The 19,389-nt window shown below is 38.7% G+C and overlaps 1 pseudogene; it reads right to left on the bottom strand.

Moving 5' to 3' along the window:
- LOC148012650 (uncharacterized) overlaps positions 1 to 1,313 on the bottom strand; it is a 67,570-nt pseudogene extending 66,257 nt beyond the window's left edge.
- Between the last annotated feature and the right edge of the window lie 18,076 nt (positions 1,314 to 19,389).

The following is a 19,389-nucleotide window of genomic DNA, read 5'->3' as shown; positions in this document are numbered from 1 at the left end:
TTGGAGAGGGTAGCCATTAACTCTTCCCCGAGCTTGAATAAGGTATGTCAATCCATTCTTGGTCTCTCTTTTACATCCAATTGTTGAGCTCATCCACTTGATGAGAGAGATGGAAAAATTGTATCCCTTCTTGAAGCTTGAGAGTGCCAATTGATTTCCCATCCCCATCCCACACTCTTGAAATGCATGCATGGCTGAATGCTCTTTAAATTTCTTTCCCCATTGATCAAGATTTTACTCTAATCCTTAACCATAATCTTGTCTTCATTCTTGATCGATAAGAGAGAAATTTTTAAGAAGGGTAAGTCATGCAATCAGTGAGTCACTGATTGCAGAGGTAACCCTTCCCCTATCCCATTTCCTTATTGGTCATGCATCTCATGAAAAGCCCAACTCTTCAATTGAAATTGCATAGCATGCTATTATCCCAATTCTGAGGTGCTTATTCCAAGACATCCTAGGTCTCAATGGTGGTTCTCAATGCCACATAGAGCCATACATCATTTGCATCAATAGTTCTCTTGCTGAGACCGTTTCTTGATTGCATGCCCCATCACTGCATACATCCACCATACATTCCCAAGTGATACATCTCATTACCAATACATCTACAAGGTTGTGAAATGTAAATGATCGAGCTCGGGCTATTCATTCAAGTGTATCTGCACCTACAAGAAATTTTGGGCTCCGGATCACCGGGAGGTGGGCAAAGTTCCCCTCGGGCCGAGTTGTGCACCCTTTCAGGGTCTTAATCGGGAGGGGGCTTTAGGGTTCCCTCTTTTGGTCCCGACTCGCCTAGTCTATGTATACATGGTAGGGATTTTTAATTCAAAAAGCCTTCTTGTGTGACTAAGCCCGGACCCCATAGCTTGATTTGAAGAGGAAAATGTTTCCTTTGGTTTGAGACAAAAATTCTCCCCATTCTGCCCTATGATTTGGGAGATACGCCCAATTTTGTGCTTAGAGGTATTGTGGGATAGACATCAGTTCTATAGAGTCAGCCCACAAAAGTCAATTACAGAAAACCATTGATCATTTAATATCAAATATATTTTTACATAGCCTTGTAGAGGGGATTGAGAGCTTTAATTTGAGTCAGAAAGTTTGGGGATCGGAGCTTCCTAGCTCAAGATATTGCCATTTCTGTAACAGGGGGTCTAGTGGACTGCACTTAGGATGGCAGGCCACAAGGGAAAAGCAAAGTCCCAAGAGGACTTCCAGCGTGAAATAAGGGAATTCCATGCCTCAATTAATGATCCTAGCTTAGCCCAGGAGGATTGTGAAGACAGGTTTGAAGATGGTGCCTCCGACATGGATCGCTTGGCTATGCTTAACCATACTCTATGCCAACATGAGACCTGTCATGCCGACTGGCATCGAGAGTTGGAACAACACCATAGGGAGATGGAAACCCACCAGGATCAGCGTCATTACGAGATGACAGCCAAGATGGACTTACTCATCAAGCACATGGGAGCCCTCATCCCCGCCATCGCACCCTCCTCAGCTCAGCCCAAGGAGCATGTTCCTCCACGTGAGGCCAACTGCCCTCCTCCCTTGGAGATCGGGCGTAGCCCACAAGGTTTTGGTGGCACCCATGGATTTCCCTATAGAAATTATGAGACAGGCAAGCCCTCCACTTGACATGATAAACCCATCCTTCCCTCCCCCATTACGAACCCTTCAAGCCCATCCTTGGGGCATCAGCTCCCCAGTAATGAAAGCTATATGCATACTCATGGGAATGGCCAGCAAGGGCCTAATGCAAATTTTGGGCAGCATGGAATGCAAGGTGTACATGGGCAGCATGCACATGGCAATGGGTAGCATACACATGGTAGTTTTGGGCAGCAAGGCCCCAATGTTCAGTTTGGTTTGCATATATTGCATGGGCAACATGGAAATTTTGGGCAGCAAGGCCCTAATGCAGGTGCACATGGGTAGCATGCACATGGCAGTTTTGGGTAGCAAGGCCCCAATGTTTAGTTTTGTTCACATGTACTATATGGGCAGCATGTTTATGGGCAACAATATGACCAAAGTTTTGGTAATAATCAGCAGCATGCATATGGAGATTCTTATGCAATGGAAGAGCAGCAAGCTCGTGTGATTATGACTAGCATCATGCCAATACCCATGCTCATGGACTCGCCACTCTTCATATTTATGGTCAGCCTAGGATGCAAGGACACCATTGTAGTCATATTGGACAATCATCATGCAATCTTGGGTAGCATGTCTATGGGCAACAATTTGACCAAAGTTTTGGTAATAGTCAGTAGCAAATAGATGTACATGAGAAGTAGGGCTTTTATCACCATATGCAGTATGGACAGCATGAGTATCATTATGAGTAGCAGCCGCATTAGCATGACCCTCCATGGATAGCATGAGCATTATGGTCATGGGCAATCATCTGTTATACATGAGCAGCAAGATGGCTATGAGCAGCATGTTAGAACTACTACTGAGCTAACCAATGGTGATGAGCATGTGTGTAGATTGCTATCTAAGGCTAAACTCATTAGACACCTTACTAGTGATACGATATGGGAACTACATGCTATGGGCATATGCTATCGATGTTCTAAGCCAATATCTTGTGATCATCAAGACAAATGTAGAGCACAGAATGCAAAACTCCTATTTGTATTTGAATATCATTATGCCAAGGATAGGACAGATCTTGCTGAAGACCATTTTGATGTGGGTCCAAAGCAAGACGAAGTTTTATTCAAGAAAGAAGATCATGTAGATCTTAAATATCATGCTCATATTACAGATCAAGAAAACATGTCCTTCCAGGAGACCCTTCAGTCTATACACATGTCACATATAAGGGTTGATGCAGTACACTTTTTAGCTTATGCAACCCCAAGTGTTATTGACAACATCCAAGCGTAGACTGAGCTTAATCACATGATGCTTATGGCAGGCTCGATGCAACAGCTAGTGGCACTGACCATTCTAGCTTTACTTGTGGATGGTAACCCAATGCATGAAAATGATAACCACTTTCCATTTGACCCCAGTGGTAGTGCAGAGACCTACACTTGCATGGATGACCTGTATGCTAGTGATGCTTACCATGGAGGTTATCCATTTGATCCCAAGGGGGGTTGAAAAAAATCTCTATCTACATCAGCACTCCCCCAGTGCAGTCCCCTCACCTTGAGGCGGAAACCTTGGTTGAATGACAGCTCGATTTGGGCCTGTTTTGCAGTAGACAGCCATCTGTTTTTTAATAGTTTTGGGGCTACATTAATTGCACCCATGCATGACCTACCCAGGTTGAAAGTACGCTCAAAGATCTCTGTTTTGACATGCGGAACATCTCATTTGGAGTTGCCCATGGCAAGTTATGATAAGTTTTCCACTGCATGCCTGTTTAGGACAACATGCTGCCCAATGTTGTCTAGCCCTTATTGTTTGGAATTGCTGCCTATCCTTGTACTAAGTTACCTTCTTCCCTCATGCTCACACTACATACATGCTCATAGGCCACTGTTTCACAAGATTTCACCCCCCCCTCCCCCCACCTAGTTATACCAATACATCCACTTTTTTTTTGTGAGGGCAAAAACCTTCCGAGTCGGGATGGAATGTAAAGAATGGGATTAGAGGGTCTTACATGGGGTTAACATGGGGCTAGCACATGCGAATACTCAGTTACACTGATGGGGTATTTAAGGTGTACAAGGACCTGATTAGGGTACCATTTGATATCCAAATCTGTCTCCTCACCTTCATCTTCATCTCCCATGGCTTCCCCTCTCTCTCTCTCCCCTCTTTCTATCTCTTTCTCTCTCTTCTTGTCTTTCTCTCTCTTCCCCTAGTATTTCTCTCTCCTCTACTCTCTTCTTCCCTCTTCTTCTGCAGTCTTTCACTTCTTCTCTCTCTTATTTAGATTAGTTAGGTCTCCTTCATTACAAGATTATGGTCATGTCCATATATGAGGTTTTGCTTGGCATGCCATTAAAATTGTAGTTCATGGTGGTGTTCTTCTTTGTTTTATTCTAAATGAGCATAAAGCAATTCTAGCTTGCATGAAGAGTCTTAAAAGGAGATGTGGATGTTGCTAGCCTTCATCATGCAATAGACAAATATTGAAAAAATATAAGAAGAGAACAAGTTGTAAGAAGAGAAGAGAAATAGACGAAGCTTGCATGACACAAGAGCATTGGGTACAATCTCCCACATACATAGGTGAGAAACTTCTCCATATAGGTATTTATAAAATTGTATAAAGATTTTTTGTTTAAAATAAATTTATGAAGCAAGGAAAAGAGGGTAAAAAATATCGGAAAAGGAAAAGGTCTAAGGACGAGTTATTTTTCACCATTTACAAGTAACTTTCTTACTTCATCTCTCTCCTCCAGCTTTCATTACCTGACTTCTCTTTCCTATTCTTGTGTCTCTCCCTATTTTTCTAGTATTTCTCTCACCTCTTCCCTATTTCTCTCTCTTTATACCATCTTTCTCTCTCCTTCTATAGTATTCTCTCTCCTATCTTTCTTTCTCTTAGTTCACTTCGTGACTAGTGGCATCAGAGCATTAGTCTTTTGTTCTCTTAGTTCACTTCATGACTAGTGGTATTAGAGCATTGGTCTTTGATCCATTCTCCTCCTCCCTTTTCCTTCATATCTAGGTTCAATTTTCAAAATAAAATCCTCTCTCAAACAAGTACTTTAGGTATAGGATGTGGATTTTGACTAGCCGTGACTTGCACATCTGCTACAACTAGAAGATCTCATAACTAGAGGCATTTATAGAAGCTTTGGCAAAAGTGGTGGCATCCATGCTTTTTTAGTGAGTCATGGATAAACTTTGAGTTACTTTGATAGGGAATTTGTAAAAATAGCCTTCAATGGACCTCGATGACACTAAAAGTCTTGCTACTTTTCAAAGGAGGATTTCCCCTTTGCTCTCAAACCTTCTTTCTAAAGATTCCATGGAAGTTCTACCCTCAAATCCTCCCATTAGTCTCTTGCCTGGATGAATCTTGTACATAAAACCCAACCATGAGCTTAGTTGCTTCATAAGCTTTCCAAAGAGCACCTAATAGGGAGGGAAATGGCCACTTGTGTTGATCTAGTTGTGAAAACAATCCAGATTGTCCAACCATATCTCTTGATAATTTCTAATACATATAGCCAAAAAAAAACACTTTTTCCACATTGAGGTCAAAATGGCATATGGTGTTTCATGTCTTATTAGAGTATTGGAGATTTCTTAACTTACTTAAAAAGTTAAAAAAATCAACTATACTAAAGCAAAGATGTACTATGGCCATGATGAATTCAATTGACAATTGATGGGTTTGGAGTAATTTTTTATTTACATCAAAGATTGCTATGGTGTCATTTGTATTAGCTAAAAGAATAGGTTCTTGTTAATTGCAAGCATCCAAAGATTTTTATTATACAATAATCTTAGTATTGTTCATGGAGATCTTCCATCTAATTGTGTGTGTTGATTCTTAACTGCATAGATAGTAGCATGGCATGGGTTGAACTATTTGAAATGCACTGATGACTGTGTAGACACTAGCATGGCATGCTCTAAACTACATGGATAGCAATATCGCATGTTGTAAATTTCATGGGAAAGAGGGTGGACTAAACTATATGTATAGTAAGTAGCTTCTTCTCAAGCTTATGGACATCACGTAGTTTCCTCAAGCTTTGATGTGAAGGTATTGGATAGCAAGTAGCTTCAACTCATGATTCAAGCTTATGGTGTGGATAGAAATTAGCTTTCTCAAGCTTATGATTCAAGTTTGTGGTGTGGATAGCAAGTAACCTCTTCAAGCTCATGATTCAAGCTTATGATAATTCTAATGCCTTTCTTAACCATGGCCATTGATGGCTTATATGCTGAAGATTGAAGGCTATTCATCAACATTAAAGCAATATACCTTTCCATTACTACTGTGATACATAGGGCATGCATAAATATTTTCATTCATTCCAAGATTTGGAGCAAATAGGAGAGCCATTATTCTTCTCAATGGTAAGTATTTCTCTTATTTTGAAGCTTTGGAAAACCTAGATATGGTGAATTTTAGACAATATGGATATTTGACTTAAATTTCATTGATTAGAAGCTTTTAATCAAATCAAAACACTTATGGGATCTACTACAACCTTCATCCTACCATCCAAGTGAGGGTATGTCTCATTTCACCCCTCATTAAGCCTTAATCTCCAATGGATAAGAATGGGTAGTAGGGGCCTCTAATTTCTCATCAAGAGTGCATCAAGATAGAGGGAATCTTCTTTTTGGAGGCCAAGAAGCTTGTTTACAACATGGACATATAAAGATCCTGCAAGCATGGTTTCATTAGAGGTTTCTTGAGCATTATTAGGTTGGATTTGGGGAATCCATCAACAACCTTACAATTTCCCATTTTTGAAGGCTAAAGGTAGCTGAATGCATTCTTACTTCAAGGATTATTCATCAATAAGTCAATCTTTGGAGTCATGGATTTCATGGGGATCTATGTGAGTATGGGAGCTAATACAAGCCAAAATTGGATCCTCCAACCTACATAAAAAAGAAACAAGGTATTTCCAAGACTAAAGGTGGGTGATACAGGTCTTTAATTGTTTTTCACATATCATATATAGGTTTCTTAGTATCCTACAGAGTCCCTTAGCTCAGTATACAAGGATAAATAGGGTGAAAGTTGGATTTATAGGTCTCTCGCATAATTATTTGGACAAAAATTTATGACTAATTTAATGACAATAGGTACAATAGGACTACGCTCTAAAATGGCAAGGAACCCAAGTATTATGACCATTATTAAAGAGATTGATTCCAGCAAGTTAGATGTTCATATGACTGACATGATGGATACTTTAGCACATGCATCTATAACTTTTGATGACTCCAAGATGGCATGAGAGGTGATAGATGTGCGTATGATAGAGCAATTACTTGTTCATCAACTAAACCCTCATGTTTCTCAGTTGATACATCAAAGTATTATGTAGGCCCTCATCAATCTTTATGACAACATTGTTTTCCAAGGATATATAGGTATTGTGAAAGCCAAAAAAATGTTGGTTGCATTGAGATGGCAAGCTCATTTGTGCCGACATTGATGATGAACCCCCTAGTTAACCTTTGTACTTAGCATGTGCGTGGTCATTATGATCCTCACATGGGTATTAACGTATCAGTTATTATATTTGATATACTACACCTACCTACAACTGGCATAGCTAAAGCACTAGTTGATTAGTATAGTTAGTTATGCACTGCCTGACTTAGTAGGTCACTTTCCTTTATATTGTATCTTATCTATACTTTATGTACATTGTATTGTGTGAAAAAGAAAAAGAAAAAACCAAAAAGAAAATGTATTGGTCTCCATCTCTCTTCTTGTGTTCTCGTGTGAACTATTTCTTGTGTATATTATGTGTCTTTGATGCAGTAGCTCAAGCAAGTGTCCCCACCATGCAATTCCTAACCTATGATCAAAGTGAAACCATTGATGAAAGCTAGGTTTAGAGGTTGAAGTAAATGAGAAGGAGCAAGGATTCAAATAATCAAGTAATTAGTAAGAAGCTCTCCCATTCTCTCTCTTTTTCCCAGGAGAGCATTTGATATTGGAAGATCGGAGCGAGAGCATAAAGCTACGTGCACAAGAGGGAGAGAAAGCTTAAATAAAAAAAGGAAATCTTGCTTAATAAGTCGTTCAAGTACAACTAGGTACACTCTCTCTACACTTGTGAGTGACCTCAAGGCTGTTTATATAGCCTCAATGTGGGATATGGTTAGGGTTTCCCTTCCTCTGTAGCTCAGTCACACCTCATCTTCCCTCATGCACCCTTGCTTACTCAGGCTTCACATGTTAGAATTAATAACCCCTCTAAATTCTAAGGTGGCATTAGATTACATAGCATGTAAATGGTTTTCCCTCGATGAATGAATATAATGGTTTTATAAAATAGGCTACAAGGATGTGTATGGACAAATGATACAATAGATATTAGAAAACTTGTTGGTCATCAAGAGCTTTGGAGATATAGTTGGCCTCCAATTCTTTGGGTACTTCAAGAGAGTGTGGACATTTACTAGTGATATGCCTTGTTTGTTTACATTTTTTGCACTTCATCTCGCTGGGATATTTTTTCCACCAATCGCCCAAAATATGTCATTTTTTATTGCAAAAGGAACATTTACTAATCAGAGTAAGGACTAAGAGTTGGTTTGTTGAAGTAGATGTTGAGCCCGTGTTGCCTTTCTTTTGGTTTCTTTTCTCCTTATTCAAACAAGACTGAATGACACCTTCAAGTGTAGGATTTGGTTTCTTTTCTCCTTATTCAAACAAGATTGAATGGCACCTTCAAGTGTAGGATTTGGTACATTTATTAGGGTAGTAAAACAAGGATTGAAAAGACTTTCCTTATAGCTTTCAAAAGTATTGAAATGACATCTTGTTCAGCAAGAATCAAAGCTTGGACTAATGTTGATTAAGCCAGCAGATCCTTCATGTGGAAACTAAGCTTTCCTAGGTCTTCTCCTTGCTTGTATTCCAAGCTGAAGAACTCTATTTTTGAGGAAGATTGTGGAATTCTTTCCTCTTCACCATAAAATTTCTTGAGCTTATTCCACTTCTCATTTGTAGTTGCAAGTTGGTCAATATGGTGAATTACGGATTCATCTGGGTGCTTTATTATTATGGCTTGGACTCTTGCATCAACTTCTACATCCATAGGGTTGGATGGATCAATGGGTTTGGGTTAGGATCTCACTATTTGTGGCCAATAAAGAGGGAGTTTTTCAAAACATTTTGAGGTGGAGATAGCTCATTTAGGGGGTTATAAATGCCCAAAAAAATCCCCTTCAGTGGGGTTCATCAAAGAGAGCATTTGCAAGTCCCTCTCTAGGTGTGAAAACTACCCTAGATTTGGGTTTTTCTTCAATGCTGGGATCTTGTGTGCCGAATGTGGGCATTGTTGTGCCACGTTGCTATAGCCTAAGGTGGGGAGAAGGTTCCTAGAAGGAAACTTCTTGAGATATTTATTCATTTCTTTTCCCTAGGCCCTCCATTGGGCTAGTGGTCAGAATTGGCTATGGTGGAAAAGAAGATAAAAATGAGTCGAATGAGATCTTTGGATGTCCTTGAGAGTGATCTCCTACCTATTTATATAGCCTCACTGTGGGCTAGGGCTAGCCCTTCAATTCATTCACATTCACCTTTCCTCATGCACCATTGTGGTTCACATACTATACTTCTAACATTTGAGGCCATTTCAATGTTAACTTTCATGGATGCAGATAGAGAGAAACACATAGAGTGAAGCAACATGCTTCCTCTCTCATTCAACTCATTTACTGAAAAGACATAGGTCAAGTATTTACAAGTCCAGAAGGACCATTCACACCAACCATAAAGACTAGAGTACTGACTTATTTAATATACCTCACTAATATAGCTAGAATAGCTGTGTCGGTCAAACACATATGAAAGAGCTTGATATTCTAACACTCCCCCTCAAGCTCAAGACATCATATGTACTCCAAGCATCTGCCTAAAACCATAGAATTTATCTTTACCCAAGGACTTGGCAAAGATATCCGCAACCTGTTCATCTGTCTTTACATGCATAAGATCAACTCGTCTTGCAAGAACCATCTCTCTAATAAAATGGTAGTGTACCTCTAAGTGTTTCGTTATGGCATGATAGACTGGATTCATAGCCAGGAGTACACTACTCAGATTATCACATAGTAACTTCACTGGAGCATCTACCTGTATGTCTAAATCAGCCATAAGCTTGAGCAGCCATGAAATCTCGCATGCTGCCAATGCAGCACCCCTGTACTCTGTCTCAAAACTCGACAAAGCAACCATAGGCTGTTTCTTGTTGCTCTAGCTAATCATGCCGCTGCCAAATCCAAATGCATATCCACTCGTAGATCTACAGTCATATGAGAAACCTGCCCAATCTGCATCCGTATATCCAGTCAATATCAAGGGCTTATCTCTGACATAGAACAGCCCATACTCTATGGTGGACTTAACATATCTCATAATGCATCTATCCGCATCCAAGTGCAGCTTTCTAGGCTTCTACATAAACTGGCTTATGAGCCCTACAGCATAGCTCAAGTCAGGCCTAGTGATGGTCAAGTAAATCAAGCTGCCAACCATCTGCTTGTACATAGTCACATCCTCTACTTCAGCCCCAGTGTTCATGTCTAGCTTGACATTCTGATCAAGAGGTGTATCCAACGGTTTGCATTCAGCCATGCCATACTTCTTCAACATCTCCATGGCATAGTGCTTCTGCATCATCCATAACCCATTGTCAGCTAGAACTACCTCAATGCCCAAGAAATACTTCAGTTCTCCTAGGCCTTTCATGTCAAATTCAGATTTCAGCATCTTCATTACATGCTGTATGCCCAAGTCATCATCACCAGTGATTATCAGATCATCAACGTATATGAGGAGCACTACCAAGCCACTGTCAGTCTTCTTTGTAAATAGGCTGTGATCAGCCCTGCCAACAGCAAAACCCAATCTCTGCAAGTAGTTACTGATCCTAGCATGCTAAGCTCTCGGAGCCTGCTTCAGCCCGTACAATGCCTTTTTTAGCCTGCATACATAATGCTGAAAATCAGGGTGAACATACCCTTCCGGTTGAACCATATAAACATCCTCTGCTAGGTCACCGTTAAGAAATGCATTCTTAATGTCCATCTGCTGCAATTTCCAGCCTTTAGCAGCAGCCAAGGCAATCACAGTGCGAATGGTTGCCATCTTGGCAACAAAGCTAAATGTTTCCTCATAATCAAGTCCATACTGTTGGGCATACCCCTTTGCGACCAGCCTGGCTTTGTATCTCTCCACACTACCATCTGACTTGCATTTGATTTTGTAGACCCATTTGTAGCCAATGGTCTTTTTCCCTTCAGGCACTGGCACTAAGTCCCGCGTTCTTTGACCTCCATCACTTTTGTCATGTAAGCATAATGCTTTGCGAAGTAGCCACTGTATGTCAACCTGTCAACAGGGTATCTAACCCTCTGCGACGAGCATCTAAGCTGTGGTGCACTACTCGATTCCCCTCTCTCATGAGGTGGAATATACCTGCTTTGCCTCGTGCCAGGCGTATAGACAGTCGGAATACCAAGTTCGTTGTCTAAAGTATCAGCAAACTCATAGCCAGAAGTCATTCTGCCAGGTGTCATCATACCAGATGCATCCTCAATAACTTTCTCTTTTACTTTGTTGTCCAAGACATCATGTCTCCCCCTCACTGACATACTGGTGTCAGTGGACGATGAGCTCCTCAATCTCCCTTTCCATGGGGATATTGTCTGACTACTAGGTCCAGTCATAGCAGTGCTCTGCTGTAAATCAACTGTAGAGACATGAGTGGAAGGCATATGTGATGGCACTGCAACTGGTGATATATACCAAGAGCCCATCTCATCAAAGATAACATCCCTACTCACCAAAGTCTCCCTGGTAGAGGGATCATAGCATTTGTATGCCTTCTTCTCCTACGAATATCCAATGAAAACACACTTATGCGCTTTGGGATCCAGCTTCTTCCTTTTCTCATCTAGAATATGCACATAAGCAAGACAGCCAAAGACTTTCATGTGACTTACATCCGGCTTATAGCCATATAGCTTCTCAAATGGTGTCATGTCATGAATACCTATAGTGGGAGTCCTGTTAAGAATGTATACGGCTGTCATAACAGCCTCTGTCCAATAGTAAAGCGGCATATGCTTTTCATTCATCATGGCCCTAGCAGCTTCCATCAGAACCCTGTTCTTTCTTTCAGTTACTCTGTTTTGCTGTGGAGTGTAGCTGCAGGTTAGCTGCCTATGAATGCCATTTTCAGCCAAGAAATCATCAAATTCATTTGATACATACTCCCCACCACTGTCAGATCTCAAGAAAGAGATGTAGCATTGAAACTCCTTCTCAACTTGTGCTTTAAATTGCTGAAAAACAGCAAAGACCTCATCTTTTGTTTTCAATATGTAAAGCCAGGTATAGCGATTGTAGTCGTCAATGAAAGATACATAATATCTAGAACCTCCCATAGATGCATTATGAGCTGGCCCCCAAACATCAGAGTGCACTAACTGTAATAGTCGTGTACTCTGCCTTACATGCTTGACAAACGACAGTCTAGACTGCTAACCGAACTAGCAAGCATTGTATACATGACCAATACTTAATGGGCTTAAAAACCCCATAGGGAGCTGGATAGGACTTGTGGGCAACCTATATTAGTATGTGCACCTATATTCCAATGAGGAAAATGCTACCTATAGTGACTTATTCATACCCTATAGTGTCTTGTAAAAGCCTTGTTTCACCCTCTTTTGATATTCAAGATACTAAATCTTTGAGACTACATGAATCTTTCATGCTCCACTCGTGGTACCTATGTGAGGGATAAAATAGAATGATAGGATCCCTGTAGGTGCTCAAAATCATTGGGAGGTGGGCAAAGTTTCCCTCGGTTCGTCTCATTGCACCCCTTTAGGATCTTTAATAGTGGGAGAGGGTCACCTCTCTATTGTCCCACTATCTCCCTTGGCATCTGCCTTTTTCCTTAGTGGGGATCTCAACATGGTAGTGATATTATACTCTAATCAATCAACATGATATGCATTACTAAACTTTTCATTCAGCTCACTCCATGAGATGCAATAGGATTGAAATTGGAAAAATGAATAGGATGAGGGTCTTACGATATAGTGACTCATTTTGACTTATCCTTTACAATGGATTATGATATATTTTTCAATGAATCAAATAATTTTTAACACGTCATTATACTAGAGTGACAAAGTTAACCAATCAATTGGACTCTAACAAATAGGATTGAATGTAATGTTAAAAACTCAAGCAAGGGCTTCTAATTCAATGTTTGAATCAAGTAAGCAAGGCACTCCATGAATGGGCTGATTTAACCAATGATGGGTTGAAATTTGATGGAGAAATTTTCAATTCTTTAATCTCTCAATAAAATGGATGAAGCTTAGCAATTGGATAGATGACAGAGATTGTGAATTGAAGAGAAATACCTCTTACATAGCTTGATGAAGGTTTGAATGATCCCCAAATGCTTGATGAAGCCTTTGATTGCTCAATGTTACTAAAATAACCTTCAATCCTTATTCCGTAGACACATATAAAGCAATCTTGAAACCTCAAAAATCTGAGATTGAAGAATTGAACCCATTTTTCCCAAAACTTGACTCCATGAAAGCTCTTAAGGTTGAGGCTAATCTTGCTCAAATCCTTAAAATTTCTTCAAGAAATATTTAGTAGAATGAATCCCAGGGCTGAAATGATGAAGAATCTTCAAGAAATGTAAGAGAAGTTGAAGCTTGGACTAAAGCTTTCATGGTTGCCCATGGACTGCAATGTTAGGATTCATAAAATTAAGTAATATGCCAAAAGGTTTGGAAAGGATGCTCTTAGTAAAGGAGGTGTTTTATGCTTAATGAAGCCTTGATGTGCAAGATTGATCCAGAAGAAGATGAACATCAGCAAATGTTTAGCCAAGCTTCCTAAAATTTTGCATTTTTTCTGAGTTGTTCTTGAAGCAGCATAGATAGCTAAAACTCCTCTGATAGGTTATGTCCCAACTTAGAATGAAGAAAGAAAGCTTATGCAAGTATTGAATAGCCTCTAGAGATGAAGGTCTAAGAGGTAGAGTGAATTATCTATTGAAAACTTCATGGAACTTGTAGGGAAGTTTCAAGAAATGAGAAAGAGAATCCTCTCTTTGAAAAGTAACCATAGTTTATTCTTCTCCTAAGTTTGATTAACCTCTGTTTGACTAAGTTACCTTCAACATAGCCTGTAGTGGATGCACAACCTGCCATTTTAGCCACAATTTGGCCAAATCTATCCAAGATCTTAGTCAAAGCTCCAAGATTGGTCTTTTCTCCAAGTAGAACATTTGCAAGTACCTACCATGTGGCTCCTGTACCTGCTATCCAAGATTCAAAGGTGGAAAATTGGAGAAAATATATCTAAAAATGAGAAAATCAAATGGGTCAAAATCCTAAGCTTTGATACCACTTGGCAAGGAGAGAACTAAGAGGTGAGAGAAAGAAGATCTAAGGAGAGAGAAAAGAGTGACGGGGAGAGGGAATACTATAAAGCTAGGAATGAAGAGATAGAAGCCATATAGGAAGCTATGAGCAAGGAGGTCAGGTAAGAGACATTAAATGTATTAATGTCCAAAGATGTGAAAATTTACATGCCTCACCCCTTTTATACCTATGTTTGGGTGACAAGGTATTATTAATAACCCCACACTAAAATATATCTTCTTCGAAGCTTCTTAGATGATATTCTTAATCTTCTATATAACAACATGGGTAACACAATATTTGAAAGTACTAGAGGAAGTGTTGAGCACATTATACAAATACAACTTGAACTTCCAACATTAATAATTTCATTCATGAGCCAAAAAAATAAAGTTATTAGTGTACATAATTTAGTAGAATGAATTCAAGTTGATCCACCCAAGATACTTTCCATAAAATACTATGGTGCATCTATAATAGTTAAGCTATTTTAATGGTTTTTGGGCATGATTGCTAGTGCTTTAAATTTCATTCCAAAAGCACATTAGACCATGGACTAGGGGTAGTTTTGTTACAAGAAAAGGAAGGACAAGAGTGGTATTCAGTATTATGTATAGATGGGGGGTTAACAAAGGTTGAATCCAATTTCATAGCAACAAAGAAGGAATTGCCATCTATTGTTTGGGCATTTGCCAACCACACCCATATTTGCATGGTCTAAAAATAATTTAAAAATTCGACAGTGAAAGGGGAGCACAAATAAAATAGTGGATGCATTGAGTAGAAGCTTACTAAAGATCCAAAATAATCAACTAACTCTCCATATTGAACTTCCATGCACACCGCAAGTAGTGATGGCACAAATTATTGATCCATCAAACATTAAAATCCTTGAAAATTGGAAAAATAGGACACACATTTCAAATCAAAAGCAATTCATGGTTCAAAGAAAGATTCTTCATTATGTGCAATGAGAACAATAGGAGTAGATTTGATATTGGGAAGAGTGTCTTGAAAGAAATAAATTTAGCATATCTTTGAGAGTGATCACTAGGAGCCTTGCAAGGAACATTGTGCATATAAGGTGACACTTCAAAACATTCTTATCATGCTGCGCAGATCGGATGCTGTACGCTCGCGTAGTGAATGCCGGAAGGTCCCCAAGAACAATAGAACTCTACTTTTTGCACAAATTACAAGGTAAAAAGCATGAACAACAAGAGCAAGAGACCAATTGGGTGCAATCTCCCCCCATGCCTTGTGTGAGCGTACCACAAAGCATGTATTTTATGTATTAATCATCTTCAAGCTCAAATAATAGCCCAAATTACAAAATAGCAACCTTTTAGCTTTTGAGTTTGCTTTAACACAAAATAGGAATAAAGCTAATGGACGGTGCCCAAAGAGTCTGACACACCCAATACAATGTCCAAGTAGAAATAACATAATTGTGCGCCCATGCACATACAAAATAATAATAAATATCCGACGCCTTAATAAATAGGCATGACAAAATATAGGCGCCATGTCTAAGGTATGCGCCCATCAAAATATAATCCATAAATCAAATACTCGCTATCCTTCAATGCTTTCCTCCGCCACTGCTGCTATCTCTACACATCAATTGAAGCATTCATAATCGTTAGTAAAATAATACAATTAAACCGACAAAAGTGAATACCTAGTAGTCTTCAGCTACATAAATAAATCAACTGGTTAGAAATAAATCCTAACCTTAATTTATTACGAGTGCGCACTCTAAACTCATAAATATTTATTAATTTAATATGCATTTTGCGGAATCACCTGCTATGGAATCACCCATGTACACACTAAATTAATGAAACGCCCGAAAAGGACAGGCGTCCCCATCAACTTCTCGCACAAAGAATCCACTTTGTGTATGAGCCCCGGTCATCAAAGTTTACGGAATCCACCGTAAAACCTCACGGAATCCACCATGGCACGGAATCCACTGTGAAATATGCCTCCTGGCATCATACCCCTGGGGTGGGATAGCAATTGACCTCAATTGCTATTAGCTCAATGTGGAGTTAACAGAGTGGGGAAAGCATTTAAGTCTCTAGCGTGCATCCATTGTGCTTCCTCTACAGGATGGTTCTTAAATTTAACTAGATATCTAGAATATCTTCGACCAGTTCTAGTGGTCATAAAATCAGTATCTATGATAGCTTCAGGTTCAAGTATTTCAGTCTCTTCCTCTAATAAAGGTGGGTTTTCATAAACAGGATGTACAAGTAATTGGCCTCTAAATGGTCTTAGTAAACTAATGTGAAATGTGTTGTGAATTTTCCAATGAGGTGATAATTCTAACTTGAATGCATTATCATTTATTTTATGAATGATCCTAAATGGTCCATAAAATCTAGGGGCTAATTTCACAACTGGGTGTCTATCTACACTTTGTAGTCTACGTTTTTCTATTCTCAACCAAACATAGTCATCAACTTTGAAATTCATTGCTTGTCTTTTCTTATTCGCTTGTTTGGTATATGATTGCTGGGCTTTGGCAATCATGTCTTTAACCTCATCAAAAATAGTATTATGCATACTAGCAGTATCATCAGCACTCTGAATTCTATTTGACAAAGATGGAATAGGTGTAGATAATCTATATCCATAAATCACTTCAAACAGTGCTTTCTTTGTAGATGTGTGTGGTGTATTGTTATATGCAAACTGTAATAAAAGCAAATGTGTGTCCCATGTCTATGGTTTAGAAATAGTATATGCACGTAAAAGATCTAGAATAGTGCTATTAATGGCTTCTGTTTGTCCATTAGTTTCAGGATGAAATGCAGATGAGAAATCAATCTTTGTGCCTAGGTTAGCAAACAGAGTAATCCAAAAGTTGTTACAAAATCTAGAATCACGGTCTGAAATAATAACTTTTGGCAATCCATGGTTAGTGAAAACAATTTTCAAAAACAATTGTGCTGCTTGTGATGCTGTTAAAGTTTTCTTACATGGAATGAAATATGCTTGTTTACTAAATCTATCTACTACTGTCCAAATCATATCATGGTTAGATTTAGTATTAGGTAAACCAGTAATAAAATCCATAGAAATTTGTTCCCAGGGTTTAGATGGAATAGACAAAGGTATAAGTAATCCATACTGTTTACCATGATGTCTCTTAACTCTTTGACAAATCAAACATTCAGAAACAAAGTTAGATACATCAGTGTCCATATGCGGCCAATAAAAATCTTCAGTTAATGTACGTAAAGTAGATATGATACCTCTATGACCTTGATATGGGGGACAATGAATCTCATTCAAAACAAAAGATCGGAATGGAATTGTAACACACAATCTCTTTTCATAAAACATAAATCCATCATTATATGACAATGAATCAATAGGAATCAAGTTATTTTGAACTAATTTATTCCAATTAGCATGAAAAGTAATATCTTAATGATAATTATCTTTCATAGCAATCAAGAATCAAAAGATATAACATAAATATTATGAATGGAAGGTCTTCTACTTAATGCATCAGCCACTACATTTTCTTTTCCGGGTTGGTATTGAATGATAGGATGAAAACTTTGAATAAAAGATGCCCATTTGATATGTCGGTTAGATATTTGGGGTTGACTAAGTAAATGTCTAATACTTTGCTGATCGATCTTTATCATAAATTCTGAACCCATTAAGTAGTGTTTCCACTGTCTTAATGCTTGTACAACTACTAATAGTTCTTTGTCATATGTGGAATATTTCAGTTCAGAGGGTTTCAGCTTACAACTAGAATAGGCTATAGGATGATTGTCTTGCATAAGTACAGCTCCTATTCCTGATCCACTAGCATCGATCATCACTACTAGAAAGAATGGTCTATTAAAATCAGGCAACTGTAGGACAGGGGCATGGGTTAATGCATGTTTCAATAAGTCAAAGGATTTCTGTTGATTTTCGGACCAATGATAGACAATACCTTTCTTCAGAAGTTTGGTTAATGGTAAAGCAAGTAATGAAAAATTACGTACAAACTTCCTATAGAAACTAGCAAGACCAAGGAATAAGCGTAACTCATGTACGTTTTTAGGTACAGGCCAATTCAATATTGAATCTATTTTCTTAGGGTCAACTTTAATTCCATCATATGATACAATATGACCTAAATACTCAATTTTTGTTTTAAAGAATTCACTCTTTTTAGGATTTGCATATAGTTGATTATCTTTTAGTGACTGAAAACCCAATGACAAATGCTCATAATGTTCTTTCTCATTTTGACTAAACACCAAAATATCATCAAAGAAGACAATTACACAATACTGATATTTCAAAAATATACGGTTCATCATTCTACTAAACGTAGCAGGTGCATTAGTCAATCCAAATGGCATCACTAAAAATTCGTAATAACCGAACTGTGTTCAAAATGCAGTCTTGAATATGTCTGATGTATCTAGTCTCACCTGATGATAACCAGACTTAAGGTCTATTTTACTAAATATAGCAGATCCTTGCAGTTTGTCCATAAGGTCATCAACTCTAGGAATGGGATACCTATTCTTTATAGTGATCTTATTTAAAGCTCGATAGTCAATGCACATACGATATGTATTATTCTTTTTCTTGACTAACAGAACAAGTGCACCAAATGGAGAACTACTAGGTCTAATCAATCCTCTATTTAGTAATTCCTCAACTTGACTCTGAATTTCTTTTTGCTCTATCTGGTTATGCCTATATGGTGCTTTGCAAGGTGGTTGTGTGCCAGGAATCAAATCTATCTTATGGTCTTCTGGACGTGAAGGAGGTAAACCAGGTGGTAGGTCTTCGGCAAAACAGTCCTTAAAATGTGCAAGAAATTCTTTATGCCTAGGATGCATATGATTTTCTTTAACTTGTAGTTCATTCACCCAAATGAGATAAGATTTACTACTCTTGCGTAATGCACGTTTAGCTTGAGTATGCGAAAGCAGTGAAAAAACATTAGATGCATGCATACCATATAATGTAATAGGTACAGTCTGTAACTTCAATTCTTTTACTAGCTTTGCTGAAATAAAATCATGAGTGCTACCGTCATCATGCAAAATAATCTTTTCCTTTCCATGCACCAAAGATTTCATAGTCAATAAAGAATGTGGAGTTGGCATACCTGGTAAAGTATCCAAAGGAGTAGTAGTTTCGTCCTCATCTTCTGTAAAATCAGGCATATCTTCATGTTCCTCATCGTCCATTGCTCCAAGGTAGTTGATATGGGCATATGGCTTCTTTGAATGGCAATTTGCTGCTAGATGTCTAGGCTGGTGG

The sequence above is a fragment of the Lygodium microphyllum genome, chromosome 27, assembly GCF_053477565.2.
Source record: "Lygodium microphyllum isolate KBCC chromosome 27, Lygodium_microphyllum_v1.1.10, whole genome shotgun sequence".
In the NCBI taxonomy this organism is placed as follows: domain Eukaryota; kingdom Viridiplantae; phylum Streptophyta; class Polypodiopsida; order Schizaeales; family Lygodiaceae; genus Lygodium; species Lygodium microphyllum.
The sequence above is the reverse complement of the archived record's forward strand: the minus strand, read 5'-3'. Positions and strand labels throughout refer to the sequence as shown.